Raw genomic sequence first — 17,881 nt, 5'->3', positions numbered from 1 at the left:
CAGAGCTGTTCCTTAAGAGCGACAAAATGAAAAGAAGGACACCATTTCCTGTAGCTTCCCTCTGAGGGACACAACCCCTCTGTCTCTGGCTTGTGACGCTTCCACGGCGCACTCCTGCAAGGATGGGAGCTTGTTGTCTTGTCGCTGGTCTGGGGTGGGATTAGAGATGACCCACGGGTGAAGGTGACAGCGGGAAAGCTCTCGTAAGCCCTGGTTTTAATCTGGTTCTGAGTTCAACTGTGGAGTCGTGCCGAAACCCAGGTTTTGTTCTCAGCTTTGTTCTAGGGGTTCACTAGCTCATGACAGAGTTCAGGAACTGGGTGAGTAGTAAGGAAGCCGTCTCTGTTGGAAGAAAAGCATCTTTATGATCTCCTATCTATGGGCTCATTTTCTAACTTACGAAGCATGTCAGGGAGTCTTGTGGGCTCTCAGCCTTAATTCCGTTTTCACGTAAGAAGGAGTTTTGCTCTGAACTCCCAGAAGAATGACAGGACGTTTGGAATTTCTGTTTAGATTTACATAGTGTTGCTGCTTTAAAAGCAATTTTTAGTCCTTTACTCAGACTAATGGTTTTCTAACATATGCAAATGAATTAAAATCTAGGAATGCAGTTGACATCCAATCATAATGATCATTTGTTAGTTAATTCTGTCTATAACACTTGGATCCCTAGGAATTTAGCTGTGGTTTTATTAGTTTCCCCGTATGATTGCCTGCAAATGTTTATGTTGACTAAAATTGTAAGTGGTTTAAACTGTTCAAACAAATTACTTAGCAATTAAACCTCCAGCAAAATTGTAATTCATTTTAAATTTAGCACAGAGGTTTGATGCTCTTTCTGAGCAAAACAACGGGACATAACGGTGAAATACGGAAATTCGGTATTTTGCGTGAAGTGTTTCCGACAGGACAAAAACATTCCCAGCACTGGACATAGCAAAGCCTTCCACTAATGTGAATTAATTTTGTAGCGAAGGATCACTTGGGAGGATTCCTGCTTTTGAGTTTTATCCAGGTTTCATTCTTGAAGCACCCGTTCCATAAATTTGTGTTTTATTCCTAATTTGTCGTACTTCACCTTTTGATATTTAAACAACTCACATGCAGCTAACCGAAGTCACGGTAGTATTCGCTTCTCTATCAGGTTATCACCTGCTATGTTGAGAATTGCAAAGCCAGAGCACATTACAAAGAGTCAGTTGGACTTTGATACCAAAATTGCATTTACGAGGTTCACACTGCTTTGTATTTCACCAGATAGAGACAGCAACAGTGTTCTCAGGTAATGTGTGCCTCGGCCTCTGTGCCAGAATTTATAGTGTCTGGATTTTAATATGTAGTGTTGATCTGTTAACCAAAGTTGTTTAGTTTTGCTTTGTTTTGTCCACAGAGGCATGGACACCTGCTCCTGGTGAGTCTTTACGCTGAATATACATACTCAGTTGTCGGTATGTATGTATGTATGTCACTTTGAGGTTCTCTCTCGCCAGTGTTATCATTCTTGGCAAAAAAAAGTCTCTGTGTTTGATGTCCTTTCTCGTTTGTTAGCCAGGGTCTACCAAAACCACATTACTTTTTGATGACACTTCAGTTTTGGCCCAGAATGTCACAGTCTGTATTGAATCCGTCATTTCATCGATCCCTCGTGGCTTTTAATTAACTTTAGCAGGATTCAAAGATTTTCTTTCACTAAGGGGAGTCAGAGGAATCAGAGTCTTTCTCTACATTTTTTAATTCATTCCATAAAAATATTCCTGTGACGTAACCTGAACTCAAAACGCATTTCGTCAAGAGGGAGAATTAATCCAGTTTGATGAGCAAGTTCCGAATTCAATATGCTTTGTTTGATACTTGGTCCCGATGCTCCGCGTCCCGTCTTTGTGTTGTAGTTTTGTGTTCCCGTGCTAATTTTGCATACGTCCTTGCTCAGGAGTCTGGGGATTAGACTGCATTCTATCCCTGTTTTATGTCAGCTGGTATTTTCATTATTTTCATCTTGCTTGCTTTCAGATTTTCCCCTCCTTCCCCAACTTTTCCAATTGTTGAGGTCTTTTGTCTTTTTTTCTTGCCTGCTTTCTGGGAGTTTTGTTTAAGGGAAATGAACCTCTTGCTTCTTACAATTTATGTTTTCCTAGCCATTACTTAATTTTTTTAGGAAGATGAGCAGTTCAAAAAAAAACAACATGAATATATGTTTTCGTTACTGTAATAGGGGAACATCTTTATCATTTCTTGTCGAAAGCATTCTTCAACCCCGAGCATTTTACATACTAAAATGAATCTGTTGCCTATACGGAATGGAAGCCTAGCGTAGCAGTAAATGTTTCCCTCACAAATACAGTTTTTTATTGATTGCTAGCCATTTTGGTTTCATTTATTTTTATTTATTTTTTTTAAAGATTATTTATTTATTTATTTATTCATAGAGACGCAGAGAGAGAATGAGAGGCAGAGACACAGGCAGAGGGAGAAGCAGGCTCCATGCAGAGAGCCCGACATGGGACTCGATCCAGGGTCTCCAGGATCACGCCCCGGGCTGCAGGCGGCGCTAAACCACTGTGCCACCGGGGCTGCCCCTGGTTTCATTTATTAATGACTTTGTCACTGATCAGAAAACTCTGAGGTAGTATTTCTGTTTACTACTTCGGGAAAAGACTAATTAGGACCATTATTTGTAACTCCAACATAGCTTGTTAATTTTCAAGTTCATCGTACCGGAATATGCGCATGCGTGTGTGTTTGCAATCGTATTGATGTTTCAGAGTGTCTTCCTAAAGATTTACAATGTCTGTAGATAGCTATTTCAACATTTTGTGAGGTCTTATTTTTCTTTCTGCTTTTATTAAAATAACAGCATGTAAATAGCCCATACTTTTGGTTGTGTCCTATAAGAATTTCTGCCTGGAATACTTGGAAAGAATAATGCTAGTGTTATACGAATTTTGTCTTAATCATCAATTATCAACTATTTTTTAAACTATTTTTATCTTGAGTATGATAAATGATCATGTAGTCAAAGACTGTGTAGTTTAAACATATACTGTTCTTCGGTCAATAGTTTATGAGATTCATTTCATATAACTGTCTTTATGTTTCCATTTTGTGCTCAGTGTCCTTTTGTAGAAATCCAGATTGACTACTTTACACTGTGCATATATTTAGAGCATCACAAATGTGGGCCATCAAAATGATAATTTCATGGTATCGGTGAAACTCTGGATAGAATTTTCTGTCCTATCATCTGTCAGAGCTTTAATTTGTTAACTTTACACCTCCTAAGTGTACTCAGTTATATCGTGACCCGGAAAGGTCGTTGAATATATGACACCTATAAGTACATACCTATCGAAAGTGTAATTAAGATGCACTTTGCCATATTGACCAAAATGTCATAACAGCAGAGGCACGCCTAAGTCTCTTAGTGGGTTTGTGCTTGATGTATTGAGAGCAGTGTGGTCGAGAGTAACCCACCACTGGTCCCTGAGCCTCCCATGAAAACACATTCTGTATCAGAGGGTGGAGTACCTTTGACTTCTTCTTGACACCTGTTTTATTTTTTTTAAGAGTTTTATTTATTTATTCATAGAGACACACACACACACAGAGAGAGAGAGAGAGAGAGAGAGAGAAAGGGAGGGGCAGAAACACAGTCAGAGGGAGAAGCAGGCTCCATGCAGACAGCCCGACCTGGGACTCGATTCAGGATCTCTAGGATCACACCCTGGGCTGCAGGCGGCGCTAAAATGCTGTGCCACCGGGGCTGCCCTCGCTACCTCTTATATGGTGCTACTCACTGCAGAAATGACAGAATGAGCATGGGACTACTCTGTAGGCACAGTGAACATTTCCCAAAGTTCAAAGTGCACAGTCCCTTCAGGGTAGTAGACTAGCACAGGACCTTGCTAGAAGAAGTTTTTCTTCTTTAAAAATAAAGCCCTTTGTTTTTTCTTTCTCATTTCATGTCAGAATCTCTTCAAAAAATAAGACATTTTACTTTGGAAAGAACTTTTCAGATAAATGATTGTTAAAAATGCAATCAGTGTATAGAAGTGCAAAAAGTAAACGGAATTGCAGATCTCGTCACTCGGAGACAGCTCCTGTTAGCTCTTGCTGATGTCTCTCACTGGTCACGTGTTCTCGTGCAGATTTAGAAATGTACATATAGGATTTTGTATAAATGAGAATCTGTTGATCGTGATGTTTTGCAGCATGCTCTGTCTCCTCCGTATATCATAGACATCATTGCATATATTTTATAGATAACAGATTTACATTATAATTTAATGACCTCACAATCTGTTGTTTATCTGCATCATGATAGTGCGATTTCACGCTACTTTAATTTATGATATTTCTAAGTGTTTACTGTGGAAACAATGCTATGTGTCAATCTTTCCTAAGTGATTATTTTCCTTGTTTAAGCTTGAGAGCTGGTGCTAAAGGCATCCCTCTCTAGTTCCCTCTGACCCGTCTTCCCCTTCATGTTTCCACCAAACGTGGTAGTTGCTTTCCTGTGCATACGCGAGGAATGGAGAAGATTGTCATTTTTATATTAAAGTGAACCCATATTTTATGTAGCCAGTTACAAAAATGTGAGATTTCAAAGAAATGTCTAATTTTCTTTGCATCAGCTCAGTTCTAAAGTTCTGTAACTCGTTCCCCCTTTCCTTTCATTAACAATCCTTTGACAGGAAACATTGAGAAATATTCTGAGTGTTTGAAATATCAAGTAGTGATTATCCAGTGGGGAAAAGGGAGTAATACTTAATATACTCCGATTTCATCTTTTTATGTCTGCTGGTTTTGATGTAAACACATGGTGTCATACTCTTGATGTTTTAGGAGAGCTTTAACAATTAAGTTTATAGTAAATTGTCATATCAGAATTAGTGATAAATACAGTAGCCCCATGTTCTGACCTAGGGTTAGCGGTCAGCCAGCTGCTGGTAGAAGTTTTTACTTTGCAATGCGTAGGCATCCTAAAGTATCTCATGGTATCATGACATCTATAATTCAGGCATGAAAAATCAGGAATGGAGGTGAGAATCCATTTTTTTGGATTGGCCAATTGAAACCCAATATAATGTAAATGTATTATTTAAAAACATTTAAAAATAAAAATAAAGGGCAGAGTTTAAGCAATGGATCAGTCTTAACCAGAAAAATGTAGGAGCTTCTTCTGAAAAAAGAAAGTTCAGTATTTCGACTTTGGTCATATGTATACGTTCTAAGAACCAGGGAAGCTGTGTTGTGTTACCTTGGGCCTGTGTGTGTCAGTCAGCGGTAAATGACCGAGATCGTGTGGTTTTCATCAATATTAACACTTACTGGGGCACCGTTTCTACAAGGTCAGGAATGACGGAGCGGAACATTTTCCCTAGAATGCTTTATAAGACGCCTTGAAAACATGAAGCAATTTAACCCACTTGATAGATAGTCCGTGGCTGCTGAGGTAAGGCTGCATGTCCAGAGCGCAGGGCATTGGCAGGAATACGGAGCAGCGGGGCCGCAGTGTGTGCTAGCCCCTTTCGGGGTTGGGGGGCCGGGGCTGGGGCCGGGGGCCGGGGGGCCGGGGCCGGCTGAGGATGCGGCTCGGCCTGCGTCGCACACCTTCCATCGTGGTCCTCCTTTCTCTTTTGTGGAGAACACTTCTTTGCACACTCGAGTTATTCATCAATCTTCACACGTGTAGACTGGTCTAGCGATTTTCTGGTAGGAGCTTGTTTTCATATTTAGGCCCTCGGTTTTTATTGAGTCACCATCAGCAGTGATTCGAAAAAATCCTCTCCGTATTTGCAGGGTTGGAGATTTGTTTGAAATCTGACCATCCAAGAAGTCATTCTCTGCATGCCGTGTGACAAATGTGTAGCGTTACCAGCAAAGATCATATTAATTCCTTAAATTAACACGTGACTCGAGAAGTCTCAGATTAATCAGCACATGACTCGTGGTTATTCGTACCCTTGTGGGAGTTTTTTTGCCACCAAATGCAAATACCAGGCTAAAAATACTGCTTTGTTTATACATGGAGCAAATATTCATCGCAATAGTCCTGTACATCTAAGAGAACAGAAAGTAATTAAAATGTTGATCACTATAGTAAATCTCCGCAACGGCTGCTTGTTTGTATTTCATATGTGTTCACGTTTCTGAGATGTTAGCTCTTGCACAACCACCTACCATGATTATCTGATATCCTCCAGAAGGTTAGCTGGGTGGTTTCCTATGTTACTGAGGAAAAACTTTCTTTTCGCAATCGACAATGTCAGCATCAATTTAAAGTGTAACACTAAGCACGTGCTTGCTCTCTGAATATCGCCCTCCAGCCACCCTGCCGAGGATCTGGCCGTGACACTTTGAGGAGATCATCGATCCTCACTGTTCACGGCACTTTGCCTGAACACCCGGGCTGCCAGGGCACCTCTGGATCCAGCTGCCGTTGTTTCCGTGACCCAAGGTGCGCTGACCGTAGCAATTTACATTATGTGCGCAAATTAAAAGTTACCTTGCAACAGCAGTTTACTTTAAAAAATGACCTCGTTTTCCCCCATGTTAAAGTTCTGTTATGTTATAGGAGTTGCATTTTTGTATGATGCAAGGATCTTTTCGTAGGACATAGTCACCTGCCATGATGAGGATAGGTTTCTTTTTTCTTTTCATTTGGGCTTAGGTCGGAATCTCCATAAGGAAAATTATCTTATCTTTCATCATCTTGTGCTATATCGGAATATATATATATATGCTATTTGATTGCATGTTTTCAATTTAATTACATTTTTTTTTTACCAGATTTAAGTCTAAAATAATTGAACTTGTCATATATTGCTGAAAATCTTTCTTCTTTCTGCTCCTAAATTCTCCACTTGAACTGTCACAGTGGTCTGATTTATCCTGTCCTGTTTATAGTTGTAGTGATAGAGAGAAATACCTACTTAACATTTTCAATGCAAATTGTTTTAGTTGCAGACTGCAACATGAGCATACTGTTAAATCTAGCATTATCCGAGTTTTGGATACCATTAGTATCTTTTGTTTTCCTCACAACTTTTTATGTCTGCGATGAGGGAAGGAAAATAGAAAACTTCGAATCATTAACATTTTATGATCCTCTAGGATAGAGACCTGACTTTGGCTGTTCAATCAAAATTTTGCTGTTCGGGTTTGAACAGTGTTAACTGGGAAACGGCCACCCCATTAAAGAGTGTTCCCCCCAGTATTGGTAGAGACAAAGTAAAGTCAGATACACGCTGTATCTGTCATTTTTGTTACAACTTACTATTGTTCTTCAGTTTCTGATTGTTCATTATTTTAAGGCACATGTGAGCCTTGTGCAAGTACATTGAAGTGTCGTGCTCTTTTGGTGAGAAAATCTTTTGTATTTATCAGAGAGCACATGGATACATACGGTATATAAGATTTTTCTGTTTCTGACGCACTTTTTTTTCTTCCCCTAGAGATGTAGAGCTTTGGGGATCATGAACAGTTTTCATCTTGGCTTGTAATGATCTGTTTGTCCATAGATAGGAAAATGTTATGAAATAATACTAAATATTCCTAAGTAAGATTATACCTTGTAGAGATCAAAGCCCAACATGCATGCACCCAACATGCATGCAGTTAGATTTTTGTCATCTTCCGGAGCAGTGAGTATGCGTGGTGTACGGTGGCCATAAGCACATGTATTCCGTGTCGGCTGTCTCTTACCTCGGTCTACTTATGTTTTCAGTAGCATGGCTAATGTTCATTATAAAATCTTGATCTTATCCGTGAAAGTCTGTAGTAAATGTAAACTTTCAAGTGTTTGACAGCGGCACGATCCGCCAGGCTGGGAAGCTCATTTGACTAATAGGTCGTTGGCCTACTCTTAATTCAGCCTTTTGTCCATCCAGCTGCGTGACCTTGTGTGCATTCCTTTAAATCTCTGTCTCTCGTCTGTGCACGCGTGGGATTCCGGGGGAGCTGGAGCTGGGGTCGCAGCCCCGAGTTCCCTGTGTTCCACAGCAGCTGTACTTGCTTGAACAAACCTCCTTGACTCTCCGAGCCTGGTTTCGTGCTCTGAACCCCTGATGTGATCAGATGCAGACTGTCGTGAGGATCAATTGAGGCAATAAATGGAAAGCCCTGTGAGGGGCTTGTGGCGAGGAAAGCTCTGTGTAGGCTTATTAATCTCTAGTACCTGACTTTGAACAACACCATTACTTCCTGATGAAGTACTTCATCAGTACTTCCTAATGGCCGACCTGATGCAGCGTCAGCCAAGTTATTTAACCCCTTAAGCTCCATTCATTCAACTACAAATATGGAGAATTACTCTTTCTTCCAGAATTCTCATAAGGAGTGAACTACATGAGCTTAAGTAGGTAACATGTCACAGCAGTGACGTCAGGTCTTCCTATCCTGTCACTGGGTATCACCTCTGCCTCGTGCATTTTCATCTAGTGAAAGCTTCCTGAGGCCCAGCCTCATTTTAAGTTCTGGGGGAGAGTGATGAGCAAGACAAGGACTCTGTATTTCTGGAGCTGACTTCCTTGTGGGGTCTCAGGAAATAGAGGAGTGAGCCAATCAGTAATTTCAGAAAGCAGTAGGTAGTGTGGAGGAATGATGTTGGGTGACAGGCAAGGAAGTGACGAGGGGTAGGGGTAGTCATGGCAGAGGTTAGCGGTTGCAGATAGATCTGTTGCAGAAGGCAGCCCCAGAGCGTTTTGTAAAGACTTTTCTTTGAGATAGTCATAGACTCCCATGCAGTTGTAAGAAATGACACAAAATATTACCATGCAGAGTACCGTAATACACACATAACCAAACTAAAAGTCCGAGCATTCTTTGTGAGGCATTTAGAGTCGAATCTTGAATGATGAGAGGGATTATGTCAAAGAGCATTCCAGGTGGAGGGAATAGAGAGGTGCCGATTCTGAAGTGGGAAGACGTTGGGGTGTTGGCTTCACTGAGCAGGGCCACTGTGGCTGTGACCCTTGCATGAGGGAACGAGGGCTTTATGAAAGGTTGAGCATCCAAGCCACTGTGTCCTGCAGGGCCTTGACGGTGGTGGTGCGAGACTTGTGTTCTTTGTGCAAGCAATCACACTGGTTGTGCTTCAGCAGAGTGCTCAAGATCTCCCTCCATAGTTTGTCAAAACTGTCACCCCCTCCCCATTTTTAAATTGGACCTCAAACTTTTTCATCTCAAGTATCAACAGTACAGGATGGAGTTTCTAGTGTATGGGAAAAGTTGACCTTATAAAAGTATTTTATATCTCAGTATTGAATATGTATCCAATAGGACGTTACTACTATGATAGTTTGATGCTCACTATATCCCTTTGAACTTTACCTGACTGAGCTCTCCCTTTTCACTGTCAGAACAATTATATTTGCTTTTCTTCTTGAACTCCTGTCTCTTTCATTTCCTCCATAGATTTTATTTTATGGTTTTTATAATGGGAAGATGTTTTAACAAGTATCCTGTCATTTGTCTGTGTGTATGTGTGTACATATAGAGACCCGTATACGTACACATGGACGTAAGGTTTCTAAAGTTTTAGTGTCTTTGGCTACTATTCTAAGTGTGAAAATCGGTCAGAAAGAATTGTTATCATAAATAGTACTGATGCACAATTGATATAAACGGCAAAATTAATAGTATGATTGGTAATTTTTAAACATGAAATATAATGCCATTGGGATGCCTCTCTTAGCAAGGTGGAGAGAGAGTTTATAAAATTTCAGTTCATGTACCCATGAATGAATACTATGACCAGGGTGATGTAAAGTCTGGTGGAAATTAATAGTAAACATAAATGATATGCTGTGGGGCTTCGAAATGAAGTTTGAATGATTATTAGGTATGTTGTTTGTATATTATATATGTTTATAGTATGTCATTACAGTAGGATGAATTACACTGTTTTCGAAGTCCATGTAATGTTAACAAGGGCATGCTAGGAATGAATAAGCAGGAAGGTGCTTACCTTCCTGATGAGGGGGTAGATGTGTGTAAAAACTTGATACTGTTCCTCTAAGTTTGCATAAATGTTTACGTAACGATATATCTTATGTTATAATATTAAATATATATGTATATATATATATTTATACTGATATATATATATATATATCAGTTCTGAGAAATGATTCTTTGACTTAAAATTGGTCTACTGGAAATTCATGTAGCATCTTTCACCTCTTCCTCCTTGAAATGTCACAGAAAATACGTAACTGAGACAGACCGAGGCATGTGTGAGTGGGCGGGCTCTGGCTCCTGACTCAGCACTGTGACTTTGTAGATAGTGTGTGTGAATTATTTCCCAGGATTCTTTTCTTCTTTTCTTTTTTTTTTTTTAAGCCAAACCTGAGGTAATTCCATGCTTAGAGACAGTATAGGTCTTTGCCGTGAGCTTTCTGCCTTGGTGAGTTGAGTTTCCGCCGTCTGCAGCCTTTCTTTCCTGTTCTCTTTGTGCGTGGCTCCCAGTCAGCTTGACGCCCTTCCCTGATGATCCTTCGGGATTGAGGAGGCAGGATCTCTCAGCAGGAACCGCCACCACTCTCACCATCCCATCGTCACTGTCCCTGAATTTAGGACAGATGAATTTAGGCCAGGTGGCGTGTGTCTGCTGTCATGCTCCTCTTTTTATGGAAATGAACGCAAAGAAGGAAAGACTGGATGTTCTGTCCCAGGCTCAGTGACGCCTTGACTTTAGAAAGGCTTTGCGGTTAACAGGGGATTCTGTGGTGTTCCAGTGCCTTTTACCACTCACTCTGGAGCACAGTACAGGAGGAGCAAGGAGGAGGCCTTCGTTCTGGTAAGTGACAGAAAAGCGGCGGTGGGGTAGGATGTGATGAGGGCGAAATGGCATCGGGTGCTACCTCAGGAGCTTTCGTCAGCTTTCGGGGACAGGAAGGACTAGCTGAGCCAGGGATCAGGAATCGACAGCTGTAAACCATCTGGACCTAACTGCTGTCTTTCAAAATTCTTCACGTGCCCTAGGAGTGTGTGGAGGTCATGGTCTGAGTCGGAAGGTGGTGGCAGATGGACATGTAAGCGCACACGTGTTTTCATTCTGCCTCTTGAATGTGGGAGTTGGTGTCTTTCTGCAGTTTGGGATCCTTGGCTGTTCTCTCTCTGGACGTTGCTTCTGTCTCTGTCCCTCTTTTCCTGGGACCTCAAGTAAAGTATCATGGGCCTTTTGCTGTGGACCGTGTGTCTTCTGTTCTTTTCATTGCTTCTTCTGCCTACTCTCCAGTTTTGGTATTGTCTGTGTGCTCTGTCTCAGAACCCACGAATCTTGTCCCTTCCTATGCCATCCGAGTTTTCTGTTAAGCCATCAATGAATGTTTGATGAAAGATAGTTTATTTTATCAATCTAGAATATCCATGTGATTTCTTCATATGCATTACACTCTCCTCATTCAGTTCTCCATCTGTTGCATCCACTTCTGTCCATCTTGTTACCTGTTTTTCTTACCAAGATCTTACTTACTTCACAGTCTTTGCTTATTTTTATTCTGAATTATTGGTTGCATTTTCCTTCCCGTGTACGTTTCTGGTAACTCTTTGGATGTGTGCCTAACATGGTGAATGAAAGAAAATCGGGGGCCAGATGGTTTATTTGGTTGGTCGATAGTCCCTTCTTCTCTTTGGTGCATCGAGCTGGCCTTCGGTGCCCCTGTAATTTGTCCCTGTTTTTCCCCTGTGGACAGTCTGTGTTTTGACTGAGACCCACTAGTCAGAAGCAGGCTCTTTGTCCTCAGCACTGGAAGGCCTCACAAGCACTACGCTAGTCCTTTCAGGTATTTGGAGCGTCATACTTAGTCTTCTGCCCCATGCAGCTCAGTCATCTGGCAGCTCCCACGTGGGTGGGTCTGTGTTTGTGGGAGACCCGTTCTCACTAGCAGAGGCCTATCCCGTAGGTACTGTGAGGCCACGGTAACCTTCGCTCGGTCCCGTCCCCTTCACCTCCCACCTTGCCAAAGCACAGGTCCTGTGGGAACGTCAGCCTTGCATCTGGGCCTCCTTGAGTTTCCAGTGTGTCACTGTATGGTGGTGGTGTCCTCTTATCCCAGTGGAGCTGATGTCCTGAGCTGGAATCGGCAAGTGGCCTGGGGACAAAATGGTGCCCCAGCATCAGCCTCCCCAGTGAAGGGCTCTCTGTCCTCTGCACAGATCCTTTACCTAGCTCTGGTCATCTGACAGCTTCCTGACTATCGCCAGGAGCACGTCTGTGCGTAACCAGCCTTTTCTGGTTGTTGGGATGGAGGCTTCAGCTTGCACCATGTATGTATGTATGTATGTATGTATGTATCTTCTCAGGAAGCGGAAGTCCCTGATTTAATAAAAAGCTTAGAAATTGTGATGTGTTAATACCTTAAAGATGGTGGTGAGCAAGTTCTTGGTAACTGATGATGCACATAGCGAGTGCCCCATTACTGCTTTTTAAATTGGATGCAGAGTTCTTTGTTCACTGTACACAAGAATGTGTGATTTTTTTCATTCCTTTTTTTAGATTGTATTCAAATTCAAGTTAGTTAACATATAGTGTAGTATGAGATTCAGGGGTAGAATGGAGTGATTGATCGGTTGCATATAACACGTAGTGCTCATCACTTCACATGCCCTCCTTAATGCCCATCCCCCAGCTACCCCATCCACCACCCACCTCCCCTCCAGTGACTCTCACTCTGTTTCCTACGATTAAGAGTCTCTTATAGTTTGCCTCCCGCTCTGTTTTTATCTCATTGTATTTTTCCTTCTCTTCCCCATGCCCATCAGTTTCGTTTCTTAAATTCCACATATGAGTGACCCAGAGGGCTGACACACCCAGCCAGAGAAGCAGGGCGCCCGGGGCGCAGGGCAGCCCTGAGCCAGCAGGTATCCCCGGGACTTCACAGCAGCTGCTGTGGGAAGCTGAGGTGGGGGGCGCGTGGAGGCAGGAGTCGGGGCCGAGTCCTGGCACCTTCCCCACCAGAGGCCGTCTCCCTACATGCAACAGCGGGCTGCCCCCAAACCCTACACGCAACATGTTTGCCAGATGCCCAACCGCCTGGGGGTTGAAATGGCAGGGGTCCGGAGCACCCTGGGTGATGGAGGACCCCAGAGCTGTGTGGGGCCCCGCCTGGCCCCTCTCCCACAGCCCTGTGGCTGCTTCTGCAGCAGAGCTCCTCTTCGCTGGGGACCCGCCGGTCTGGGGTCTCCTGTCCCGGGCCCCCCTGACCACCGGACAGCTGACAGGTGGCCCCCGGGACTCCTACGCCTTTGAGCTCGAGCACGAGCTCCTGCTTGGCAGCCCCTCCGTGGCACCTGCCAACCCAGACCCTCTGCGGGCCAGGCACATGGTGGAGGGCTCCTAGGCCCCTGCTGCGGGCTGCCAGGAGACCCCACCCAGGCCATGCGATGGCCTCGACCTGGGCAGCTTCGCAACCACCTGCCCTGCAGGAGAGCCTGTCCCAGACCGCCAGCCTCCCCACCGCTATACCCACACCAGGACCCCTCCTCGGGGAGAACCTGGGCTGTTGGGGATCGGTCGGCAAAAGACGCCAGGGGCCTACCCCCTGACCTGCAGAGCGTCTGCCGGTACCAAGCCTGTGCCACATGGATGGCAGAGGCAGGGAGGCCCCACTGGAGCAGCATGCGGGGGGGGGGGGGGCGGGGAGGTCCAACACCAGCCTCAGGGTCATGCCTTCCTCTGTCGCCCTCACACCATGTTTGCATCAAAACGTCCCCGAGTGCATCCGGCAGCAATGGGCAGAGGACACCCACGAGGACGGCCCGCCATCGGCCGCATGGCCCCGTGCCCCAGCCCGCCACTCTGACGCTGGTGAGCCGCTGCCACGGCAGGCGGGGTGGGCCGAAACGCAACACTGAAAACGACGTCAGATAGAGAAGACGACGGACCATGGAGTGTATGGCTCCCCAGTCTCCCGAGTAGCTGGGGTACGGTGCACGTCCCACGTCGTCACACCAGAGACCCCGACGAGACCATCGAGGCCGGTTCTCATGTACGTGCGTGCCATAAGAACCCTGGGACATGGGACAGGTGTGCAAATCCTGGGGACCCTGAGGATGGGCCTCAGCAGCTCCAGCAACAGGCTCCGGCCGAACTAGGGGGGCAGAGCTCTGCGCCCCCTTGGCGATGCTCCTCCCAGCCGTCTGGTGTCTGCACCTCCTTTGAAGGCACGAGAGCTACCTGATGCTTCCCAGGGGCTGCTTCGGACATACTCAGGAATCCCCACCCGTTTCTGGCCACCGGGAGCCACAAACCTGCCCCCACACGACGGACGAGTCAGCTCCCGCCTACTCAAGCTGTTTGAAGGGGGCCGTTTCTGCAGGAACCATCGCCTAGAAAGGAGTCCTCCTCAGCCCCCAGGACAGCCCCGCAGGGAAGGTCCCAGGAAACCTGCCAGCTGACAGCCCCACAGAGCAGCGGGCACGCGGCCTGCGGGCCTGGGGTAGCTCAGGCCCCACGGGCAGAGCAGAGGCAGGAGCAAAGACCACGGCTGTGTCCTCCGAGGGCACCCGGTGGGCTCCCTGAAAGGACCAGGCCCCACAGAGGATGTGGGAGGACAGTTCCTGCTGCGTCTGTGGCCTACTCGGGAAGGTGTCCCCACATCCGGCAGCGCCGACCAAGAGCCCCAGTCTGGTCTCCCCGACGGGGCTGAGCAGCTGGCGGACACACACACACCAAGAGAGCGCAAGCATGAGTGTGCAAGAGAGATGAAGGCGAGGGCCCCCCGCGACCCCCTTGGCAGCAGCCGGCCCATTACCCGCTCCCCGGGCCCAGCACCAGGAAAGGAAGCAGAGCCCACGCAGCAGCAGCAGGAGGAGAGCGGGTGGCCGGCGTCTCGCTCGCCCCACGCTGCTCCCGACAGGGTGGAGACGCAGGGCCGGGCGCCGCGGGTTCACCCTTCTTTTTAAAACGATTTTTTTTATTGGAGTTCGGTTTGCCGTCATGTAGCATAACACCCAGTGCTCATCCCACCAAGTGCCCCGCTCAGTTCCAATCACCCAGTCACCCCAACTCCCCACCCACTTCCCCTTCCACTACCCCTTGTTCTTTACCCAGAGTTAGGTGTCTCTCACGTTTTGTCACCCTCACCGATATTTTCACTCATTTTCCCTCCTTTCCCTTTATTCCCTGTCACTAATTTTTATATTCCCCAAAAGAATGAGACCATATAATGTTTGGCCTTTTCACATTGACTTATTTCACTCAACATAATACCCTCTAGGTCCCTCCACGTCGAAGCAAATAGGGGGTATTTGTCATTTCTCTTGGCTGAGGAATACTCCATTACATAGGTAGAACACATCTTTATGCATTCGTCTGTCCATGGGCACCGAGGCTCCTTCCACAGTGTGGCTATTGTGGACATTGCCGCTATAATCATCGGGGTGCAGGGGTCCCGGCGTTTCACTGCATCCGTATCTTTGGGGTAAATCCCCAGCAGTGGGATTGCTGGCTCGCCCGCAGCTCTATTTTGAACTCTTTGAGGAAGCTCCACACAGTTTTCCAGAGTGGCTGCCCCAGTTCACATTCCCACCAACAGTGGAGGAGGGTCCCCCTTTCTCCACATCGTCTCCAACATTTGTTGTTTCCTGTCTTCTTAACGTTCACCATTGTCACTGGTGTGAGGTGCTATCTCATTGTGGTTTTGCGTTTTGTTTCCCTGATGGCCAGTGATGCGGAGCATTGTCTCATGTGCTTGGTGGCCACGTCTGTGTCTTCCTCTGTGACATTTCTGTTCATGTCTTTTGCCCATTTCATGATGGGATTGTTGGTTTCTTTGCTGTAGAGTTGAATGAGTTCTCTAGAGATCTTGGACACTGGCCCTTTATCTGACAGGTCATTTACAAATATGTTCTCCCATTCTGTGGGTTGTCTTTTAGTTTTGTTGAGCGTTTCTTTTGCTGTCCGGAAGCTCCTCATCTTGATGAAGTCCCAGTGATTCATTTTTGCTTTTGTTTCTCTGCCTTCACGGATATATCTTGCAAGAAGTTGCTGTGGCCAAGTTCAAGAAGGGTGTTGCCTGTGTTCTCCTCTAGGATTTTGATGGCTTCTTGTCTCACATTTAGATCTTTCATCCATTTTGAGTTTCTGTTTGTGTACGGTGGTGTGAGAGAATGGTCCAGTTTCATTCCTCTGCGTGTGGCTGTCCAACGTGCCCAGCAGCCTTTAGTGAAGAGACTGTCTTTGTTCCAGTGGATGGTGTTTCTTGCTTTCTCGAATATTAGTTGACCATAGAGTTGAGGGTCCACTTCTGGATTCTCTGTTCTATTCCGTTGATCTGTGTGTCTGTTTTTGTGCCAGTACCACACTGTCTTGATGAGCACAGCTTTGTCGCACAGCTTGACATCCAGCATTGTGATGCTCCGGCTCTGGTTTTCTTTTTTCATATTCCCCTGCTACTTGGGGTCTTTTCTGATTCCACACTAATCTTCAGATGATTTGTTCCAACTCTCTGAAGAAAGTCCATGGTATTTCGATAGGGATTGCCTTCCATGTGTAAATTGCCCTGGGTCACGTGGACGTTTTTCCAATATATGAATTCTTCCAATCCAGGAGCACAGAATAGTTTTCCATCTCTCTGTGTCTTCCTCAGTTTCTTTCAGACGTGTTCTGTAGTTTTTCGGGTAGGGATCCTTTACCGCTCTGGTTAGGTGTATTCCTAGGTATCTCATGCTTTTGGGTGCAATTGTCAATGGGACCGACTGCTTCATTTCTCTTTCTTCAGTCTCATTGTTAGTGTATCGAAATGCCACTGATTTCTGGGCATTGATTAGGTATCCTGCCACGCCGCCGAATTTCCCGTATGAGTTCTAGCAATCTTGGGGTGGAGTCTTTTGGTTTTCTAGGTACAGTATCATGTCATCGGCGAAGAGGGAGAGTTTGATCTCTTCTTTGCCAATTTGAATGCCTTTTATTTCTTTTTGCTGCCTGATTGCTGAAGCTAGGACTTGTAGTAGTATGTTGAGTAGCCGTGGTGGGAGTGTACGTCCCTGTCGTGTTCCTGATCTTAGGGGAGAGGCTCCCAGTGTTTCCCCATCGGGAATGATATTTGCTATGGGCTTTCCGTAGATGGCTTTGAAGATGCTGAGGAATGTTCCGTCTATCACTACAGTCTTAAGAGTTTTGATCAGGAATGGATGCTGTATTTTGTCAAATGCTTTCTCTGCATCTATTGAGAGGATCATCTGGTTCTTGTTTTTTCTCTTGTTGATGTGATCCATCCCGTTGACTGCTTTACGAGTGTTGAACAAGCCTTGCATCCCGGGAATCCATCCCACTTGGTCATGGCGAGTAATCTTCTTTATGTACTGTTGAGTCCTGTTGGCTCATATCTTGTTGAGAATGTTTGCATCCGTGTTCATCGGGGATATGGGACTATAATTTTCTCCTTTTTGGTGGGGTCTTTGTCTGGTTTTGGAATTAAGGTGATGCTGGCCTCATAGAACGAGCTTGGAAGTATGAATGGACCTAAAGCACCACGATGTATAATTTAAAAGCATCAGAGTCAATTTTGTACAAGGTTAACTTATCCTTTATTACAAATAAAATTCATGAAGCAATTATGAAAAACACAAAATACAGAAACAGCACAACGAAAGGGAAGGCTTCAACTGTGCTGCAGCCTTCACGAACTGCTGCTCGGGGGCCGAGGCTGGTGGCTCCACTGAGGCAGGTGGCAGCTCTGGCCCTTCGATGACCTCGAGAGCTAGCGCTGGGACCTGCTCCTCCTTCTGGGGTGGCCAAGAAGCAGGTGGCTCCTCCAGGTCGGGGCAGTGAATCTGAGGTATGACCACCAGATACCTTGGCTTGACCTCAGCAGCCGGCATCTCGGCTGAGGCCTAGCTCTCAGCACCAGCAGCCGGGACCGGCTCGATCACCTCA

The 17,881-nt window shown here is 45.4% G+C and overlaps 2 protein-coding genes and 1 long non-coding RNA gene across 5 annotated transcripts in view; 2 read left to right on the top strand and 1 right to left on the bottom strand.

The window, feature by feature from the left end:
* The window catches only part of LOC144284804 (adenylate cyclase type 1-like), a 414,796-nt gene that overhangs the window by 29,833 nt on the left and 367,082 nt on the right, over positions 1–17,881 (bottom strand). The window lies entirely within an intron of this gene.
* The window catches only part of LOC144284801 (adenylate cyclase type 1-like), a 131,461-nt gene that overhangs the window by 12,608 nt on the left and 100,972 nt on the right, over positions 1–17,881 (top strand). Inside the window, exon 1 of one of the 3 annotated variants that reach the window (XR_013353226.1) lies at positions 10,118–10,798. The exons of the other annotated variants lie outside the window; for them this stretch is intronic. The gene's annotated coding sequence lies outside the window, so the exon portion shown is untranslated. Of the gene's footprint in view, positions 1–10,117; positions 10,799–17,881 lie in introns of those variants that run through there. 3 annotated transcript variants of the gene reach the window in all.
* On the top strand, positions 1,386–5,831 carry LOC144284809 (uncharacterized). Its single transcript, XR_013353232.1, has 3 exons — positions 1,386–1,411; positions 5,349–5,452; positions 5,800–5,831. It is a non-coding gene; the product is annotated as an uncharacterized LOC144284809 (long non-coding RNA).

This window comes from Canis aureus, chromosome 15 (genome assembly GCF_053574225.1).
Source record: "Canis aureus isolate CA01 chromosome 15, VMU_Caureus_v.1.0, whole genome shotgun sequence".
In the NCBI taxonomy this organism is placed as follows: domain Eukaryota; kingdom Metazoa; phylum Chordata; class Mammalia; order Carnivora; family Canidae; genus Canis; species Canis aureus.
The sequence above is the reverse complement of the archived record's forward strand: the minus strand, read 5'-3'. Positions and strand labels throughout refer to the sequence as shown.